Raw genomic sequence first — 7,716 nt, forward strand, 5'->3', positions numbered from 1 at the left:
TAGCGTTCTAACAAAGTGTTTCCACTCAAGTTAAACTGAGGTACAAGCCCGCCGAACATTTGAACGGGTGTTATTTATTTGTTTATTTCCCATTCTGTCTCCTTCGGTTCGTTCGCTGACGCAGCGTGGGGCAGCCGCACTGGTCCTGTGTTCACATTCTCAGAAGTCGGGCCTGGAGAGAGTGGCCAGTACTACTGTGAGGCTCGAAACCGCATTGGAGTCCACAGCTCTCCTATGCTTACAGTTCGAGTGAGAGGTACGCAAGTATTTGGGCTGGACACATTGCAGCATTTTGTACTCAGGGCCCTGCCAAATGGGTTTCCTGTTCCTTTTATGTATAATATAGAATAAGCCTTCATTAGTCCTGCAGTGGTGAAGTTGGAGTTCCAAGGCACTAAAGTGAACAATACATTATCACAAAGAAGAAAAAAGTAGGGGGGCAGTCCGGTGGTCGACTGATCAGCGTGTCGGCCTTACAATGCAGAGGTGCCTTCCTGTGTGGAGTTTGCATGTTCTCCCCATGCCTGCGTGGGTTTTCTCCGGGTACTCCGGTTTCCTACCACATTCCAAAAACATGCATGATAGGCTAATGGAACACTCTAAAGGTGTGATTGCGAGCGCGATGGTCCATGTGTGCCCTTCGATTGGCTGGCAACCAGTTCAGGGGGCCTACTGCCCGAAAACGGCTGCGATAGGCTCTAGCACGCAGATTACAAAATGGATGGATGGATGAAAAAAGGAAGGTAGTGTAGTAATTGTATCTGAATAATAATTACTATATATGCAGTTGTGAATGGCAAAATGTACATGATATTGTATCACACTAAAATATAATCAACGCCAGCATTACAAGCAAAGGGGCGACAAATACATGAATAAATAAGATACAAATAGAACTATATATGCTTTTCTCCATATGATAAGGTGAAAAAAGCAGAAAGAATAGGTTTGTACAGAATGTGCTGACTATACAGCCCTTTTCCTGAGAGTGTGTCTTGTCATTTCGAATGCCCCCCCCCCCGCTTCTTTTATGAACCAAAGCAGTACCAGCTAAAGGCTTTCAAACACTCACCATCAAATTTGAAAAAGCATATTGATTTGAAAGTTTATTCTGAAGGGCTCTCAAGGGTGTGAGCCTTAATTCGACCTCAGTCAAATGTTATAAGAATAGTTTAATACCTTGTAACATCGTAGCCTTAGCTACTGTAATAGCAAATGTACTACTTTGCTATGGCTGGCTACTTAGCAAGGCAAGCTATGGTTTGCTGGCTAGCAATCGGCAGTGATTCAATGTTGCAAGCTTGTTTGATGGGCTGTGTGTGTGAGACGTTGAAATGTGACTTGGGCCAAATCTGGTATCTGTTATTGCTGTTTGAAGTTACATTATTGCTATCGGCAATATTTGGAGCTGAGTAACACTAATTACTTCAGGCCAGTTTTGTTATCTTAAATCTGTGACCTTGACACATCACAAGTTTGAATGCACACTTACCTTCCAATAAAGGTTTTGTGATGACATGCCTTTGAAGTTTAACTTTTTGCACTCTTAACGTTTTTAAACGTCTTTTCAGACTTGGTCTAGATTGGCTGGTACTGAATGAGTTAAATATAATACTTGAGGTATCTTGCCGGACTCATCATATCTTCCGCTCCATGAAACACACGTTAATGCTCAGTAGTTCACGTGGCACTTGCCTGTATTTGCCTTGTCGGCCTAGTAATTGTGGTCATTTTTAATGGGCATATAAGCAGCTGAAACAGGTGGCCTTCAACGTAACTTTTAATATAAGATAAGAAATCCTTTATTAGTCTTGCAATGGAGAAATTCCCAATTCACAGCAGCAAAGTTATGAACGGAAGAAGTAGAACAACAAAATATAGGCGCTGCTGGAAAGGCAGCCACTCTCGCTGCGCCATTTTGAAGTCAAAATAACAAAAATAACACAACACAACACATAGGACACAGACAGTCGTGCAATCTTCACCACTTTTCTGCATACACTTTGTTGTCTGAAGCAGTTCTAGATGAAAGAGCAGAGGATCAAAGTGTCCTTTCACCAGTGGATCAGAGACGTCATGCTGAAAATGTGCACACGTCTGCTACAAGCTAAGTTTTGAAAGCAAACGCGAAGCTGTAGCGTCCATTGACGAAAAGAGATTAGTTCACTTCTCCTGTCCCACGTAATCCGCTTCAAACTCCAAGCCGCGACTCCCAGTTCCAAATCCGCATCGGCGCTCCGCGCTAACGCTCCTCTCTTCTCATCGTCGGCTCCTCAAGACTTAGATCCATCCAGCCGCAGACCGTTCAACAGCACCGATCTCTCCGCTGAACAAAGCGGGGCTGTGAAAAATGCTGCCCATTACAGGCGCAAGACACAAGCGCCCCGGGACTGTCCAGCAACGACAGTCAAATGGCGCCGACATTCCTCCCAGTCAAAAACAGTGCTGGTATACCCATGCTGCCGAGAAGGCGCAACCACCGAGCACAGAGTCTCCTCCTTGATGAATGTCGTGGCCAAAAAATGCTGAAAAAAGTCCACATCAGGTCCACACGACGTAACAACAAACACAAAGTGACAAAACAAACACAAAAACAACAAAAAAAAGCAAGGCTCATGAGAGCACTTGCTGACGGCTGCCTACTCGGGCGCCATCTTGACTTGACTTGACTATAACATGATAATCATTATGGCCTGATGGGCTAGTGCACAATATGCCCAGGTAAAATTGTTTTTGTTTTTTACATGAGCCAATGATTGAGTCCTGTGAGCAAAATGGAGCAGCTGATGGATGACAATTACGTGTGCAGGTTTTTACCAGCAATGCAGGGGTTTTTTTTGCTGGGATTTTAGAATATATTTAACATGATGCTTATTCAGCTACAGTATATGTGTTCGCGTTGAAGCAACCCATGTCAGCAGAAACATTTATGAAGAGGTTATGCGGAGTATAAAGACATGTTTTTGACAGCAGCGTGGAAAGTAAGGAGGCTCCATGCTGTTAACTTCAACAAACTGTGAGACAAATTGTTGCAGCTGAATTTAGTGAAGGTGTGAGTCATCTTCACTTCCAGTCTGGAAGCCATTGTACTTCATCTCTGCATTGTGATACATTCCACCAACACTCTCAGATGCAAAATAAAATGACAAAGTGTCACCAAGAAGCTTTCTGATCTTCACTGTAAGTCTAGAGCAATAATTCAAATGTGTAAGGATTCATTTCACTGCATTTGAGAGGATGAGTGCAAGGAAACCTTCCAATTCCTCTCTGGACTCTGTTGCATCTGTTTCTGTGAGTCATGGTGAGTCATGTAAAGCCATCGTACTTATTGAGGGAGGAGGAAGAGGAGATGAGGTGTTGTGGAAAATGACTATTTGAGGCGAGACAGCTGAAGAAGGGGAGCTGGCTTTGGAAATCACAACTGGAAACACGAGACTTCAGTCTAGACGTTGGCAAAATGCTGCACAGCTCTTTTTCCATATCTCTCAACTCTCTCTTTCTATTTTTATGTCTGCCGAACTATTTCTGTCACACTTATTTTGTACCTTTTCTCTCCGTCTTCATCACCAGGACGACTAAAGGTGATTGCGTTGGCATCAGCGGTGGGCGTGTCTGCTGGGCTCATCACTTTGACAGTGGCCATTATGATTAGGTGACGTTGCACACCTTGGACTAAAAGTACTTGTATTCAAAGATATTTCACGATAGTGTGTGACAATTTTTCCCTGAACATTAGCAAAGATACCTAAATTAAAACATACACTGAAAAAAGAATGGAGGGACAGTTACCTGAAAATGTTGTATGATCATTTACATTTCAATATGTGTTGTTAGTTGCAAATTTGGAGTTAAAAGACAGTGATGGAGAAGTTTCTGTTCCGATACTCAAGTAGATTTATTCTTTCTGGTGTCTGTACTCTACATGAGTATTTTTTGATGACTTTTTACTTTCGCTCCCGGCTGAGGAAAACTGATTTTTTTTTTTAATCTTCCTAATTTTTGTCAAACTAGTTTTGTTACTTTTTTCAACCTCAGTGGATGATGACACAATGTTAAAAAAAAAAACGATGGAAAGAGAGAGAGGGAGAGCGCACGTAAATCCCGGTTGAGAGCTTGATTTGGGCCTAAACTACAGTACATTTCAGAGTCTGTAATTATTACTTAAGCACAGTTTTGACCCAGTTCTGTACTGCTAGTTTTACCAAAGCCTTATTTACACCTTATTTGTACCTCTACTAAACTTTTGCCATCTCTGTTAAAAGACCAAATTCAATGTTTAGTGATTAACAACACCATACACAACCTACCTTTTTGTCGTTTTCTCTTCACACATGGATTTATAATGAACTGCGGTGCCATTGGGCAAATGATGAGTAAAGATTCAAGCCTTCAATTTGAAGATACTGTTGAGTCTCCAACGATACTGTGGAATTATTTTTGAAAATAATCATTTCAAAACATAAACTGTTTACATTTTGAAAGAGTTATTGACTCTTTTATTTAGTTATCAATCTGTTATTGACTCAAATATTGGTATCATTGGTACTGTATCGGTATCTTCATGGGTGGGGGGGGGGGGGGGGGATGTGATTTTGTCATCTTTTGTTTCTTGTCCACAGTAAGAACATGCACACAGTTGACATGGAGTCAGTCGGAGCAGCAACCAAGGTCTGGCCTTTTGGATACAATTTCAGATAAATCTTATACTCAAAAACCTTTTTACATCATAATTACATCAGTGGAGTTTTGATCATTCTTATACCAGATTTGGTGTGTTTCAGCGGCCCTCAGTAACAACTGACACCGTTTTCTATGAGGCGACCCAACCGACGATGCCAGTGAGAGAGACCTTCATGGCTGACATACCAGTAGGCGGAACTAAATATCTTAAAATCTTGGCAGCAGAGAAGGGGCATTAACACACACACACACACACACTCTTTTGTGCAGGAGGAACCTGAAGACTTGAGTGACAGCTCCCATCCCGCAATTGTTCCTCTGAAGGATGCTCCTCCAACGACAGGAGCTGAAACGTACAGCCCTACCTCCAAATACATTACAGTGCATTACTCCAGACTGTTGAGGTATTAGCTCAACGAGCTTTCTATGATATGCTCCTCACATCTTCTCAATTTTTTTATTTTTTTTTGCTGTCTTCCTTGCTCATCCATTAGTCAACCGAAGCACATGACTCCCACCCAAGGTGTTGACAGCAGAACTGTAGACACGTTTATATAACGACGGCATCCTCTCATTGTGCTGTGCTTTCTTTATTCTTCTGTTGTTGAAAGGCAAAAGTGCAGTCTGCCGTAATGATGATGCGATTCAGATGTGCTCGTGAGCTCATATGTTTTTGTTTTGTTTTTTTTTGCTGCTGATGTTGATTCAGGGGCGAGCAGGTCCGGTTCCAAAACCTGCCACTTAGGGGCGACAAGACACCAAAGGAGTCCGCTTAAGTTGTTTACAGTCTGCGTCCCCGCGCATATCACCACTGACAGGAGAGGTCAGTTGAGGTCTGACGTCCATTTTTGAGTGAACGTAAGTGCATAGAGGTTAACCTTTGTAGATTACCACGACCTGTGAATCTCATCAAATAAAAAGACAGACAAAAATTCATACTCGCATTCACACCTATGAACAATTTGAGTGAACCGAACATGCATATTTTTGGATTTGAATGTGGGAGCAAGTCGGAGTGCCTGGAGAAAAGCCCACGGAAGCACGGGAAGAACATGCAAACCCGAGACAGGAAGGCCTGCGCTGAGAAGCCAACTCAAACCTCCAAACTCTAAAGCAGACATGTTAACTAGAATCAATAAAGTAAAAAGACAAAGAAAACGACTGCCCTTACAACGATGATGTTACCACGATAATGACCGACATTAGCCTGCATGTGTCTTTGTCAATCTTTGATACTCATCTGTGAGCTAAAGACATGTGTCGGTGAACCCAATGTTGTGGCCGTGAGTGCCAACGAAACCGCCTTAAATTGAGGCAGCTGGACTCAGTTTGTTTGTTGAAGACCTTCGCCTTTCATCCAAAAGTCTTCTTAAATTCTAATTGCCTAAATGTGGAGTCCATTTTCAGGATGTCACTGGTGGGTGGGTGTCCCTGGGGTGCTCACAATAGGGTTGCTTTTATTGTTGCTGATGCTGCTGCCAGGTCTGGCTGGTGAACCACGGGGTGACATGCAGGATCGTTCACCGGCTTGATGACAAAACGGTTCATTCGAATCCACTCTTCCCTACTGGCTACCCTCTTAGAATGACACAATGTAATGACATAGTTGCAAGCAGAAGGTGTTCTTGGGTTTGTTACCTATGCTAGTTCAACTCAAAGGAGAAATTTGTGAGAAGCAAACTCTTGCACTGGAATTTAGTGAGGGGTGAAATGACCTCTACTTTGGAGGAAACAAGCAACCGCCTACACAAACACATGGCTCAACAGCAGATATTTCGGATCCAGAGCCAGCAGGTCATTTGCATCTTATAAAGACAGGCGTTCCTTTGAGGCCAATGTCCACATTCCGGGAAGGGAAGCCCACTGGTTTCAAAGAGGTGTACAAGAAGCGATCTATGACTATGTTTACATATCGTGAGTAACCCTTTCAAAAAGTATTGGCAATATTTGGGGTTTGAAAGGCCATGTTAACACATACAAAACCCCAAATATGCTCATCTTCGGGTTTTAAAAAACCTCTCAAATTAGACAACAACCTTATTTTTCCACCCGGAGTACAAATCCGCGGGCGTCAATAGGCAGACTCCACACTTTAACCTCAGACCCCCAATCGCGCGGTTTGTGTGTGACACCACCCCGTGACGGCTGACAGGGGGTGCTGTTAACATATCTTTACGATCATAATGATTATAATCCATTCAATTCATTTGCCTTTTGCGAGTCTAAAATTTTGTCTACTTTTTGTAACCAAATTTTCACAAATGCCGGCAAGCACGGCAGGAACGGTCAGTGAGGCGTTGTGTCCAAAATTATCCAATTACTAAATTCACAACCACGCTGAACTATATATACCATTGCCCCGGCATAAAGAAAAGTTGATGATGCACCCATTTCTACACTGAGCGAGGTTTCTTTCTGTTACCATATTGTCTGAGGCAACTTAGTGCGCCAGAATACCCACATAGCCCCAAACACGGTAAACTGGACACTAAACACAACATTTTTTATTTTATTTTTTCCATCGAGCGCACGGGCGCCAGGCTACCAAAACATGGCCCCAATGTGTGAGTTCTGAACATGATCACACATGCTGATTCATCATAGGTTTGTTCGTCACTGTTGTTTTAAACCAAACACTTATTTGTGGTTCTGCTGCTAACAAACTGAGTTCATGTTCTTATCAATGCAACATAAAACATCCATCCATTTTCTGAATCGCTTCATCCTCACAAGGGCCACGGGGCGTGCTGGAGCCTATCCTAGCCGTCTTTGGGCTGTAGGCGGGGGACACCCTGAACTGGTTGCCAGCCAATCGCATCTGCACTCGCACTCACACCGAGGGACAATTTTGAGTGTCCAATCAGCCTGCCAAGCATGTTTTTGGAATGTGGGAGGAAACCGGAGCACCCAGAGAAAACCAAGGCAGGCCCATGGGAGAACATACAAACTCCACACAGGAAGGCCGGAGCTGGAATCGAACCCGGTACCTCTGCACTGCGAGGTCGATGCACTAAGTACTCGGCTGCCGCAACACAA

The sequence above is a fragment of the Hippocampus guttulatus genome, chromosome 6 (genome assembly GCF_054856545.1).
Source record: "Hippocampus guttulatus isolate MCC_2025c chromosome 6, RoL_Hgut_1.0, whole genome shotgun sequence".
In the NCBI taxonomy this organism is placed as follows: Eukaryota; Metazoa; Chordata; class Actinopteri; order Syngnathiformes; family Syngnathidae; genus Hippocampus; species Hippocampus guttulatus.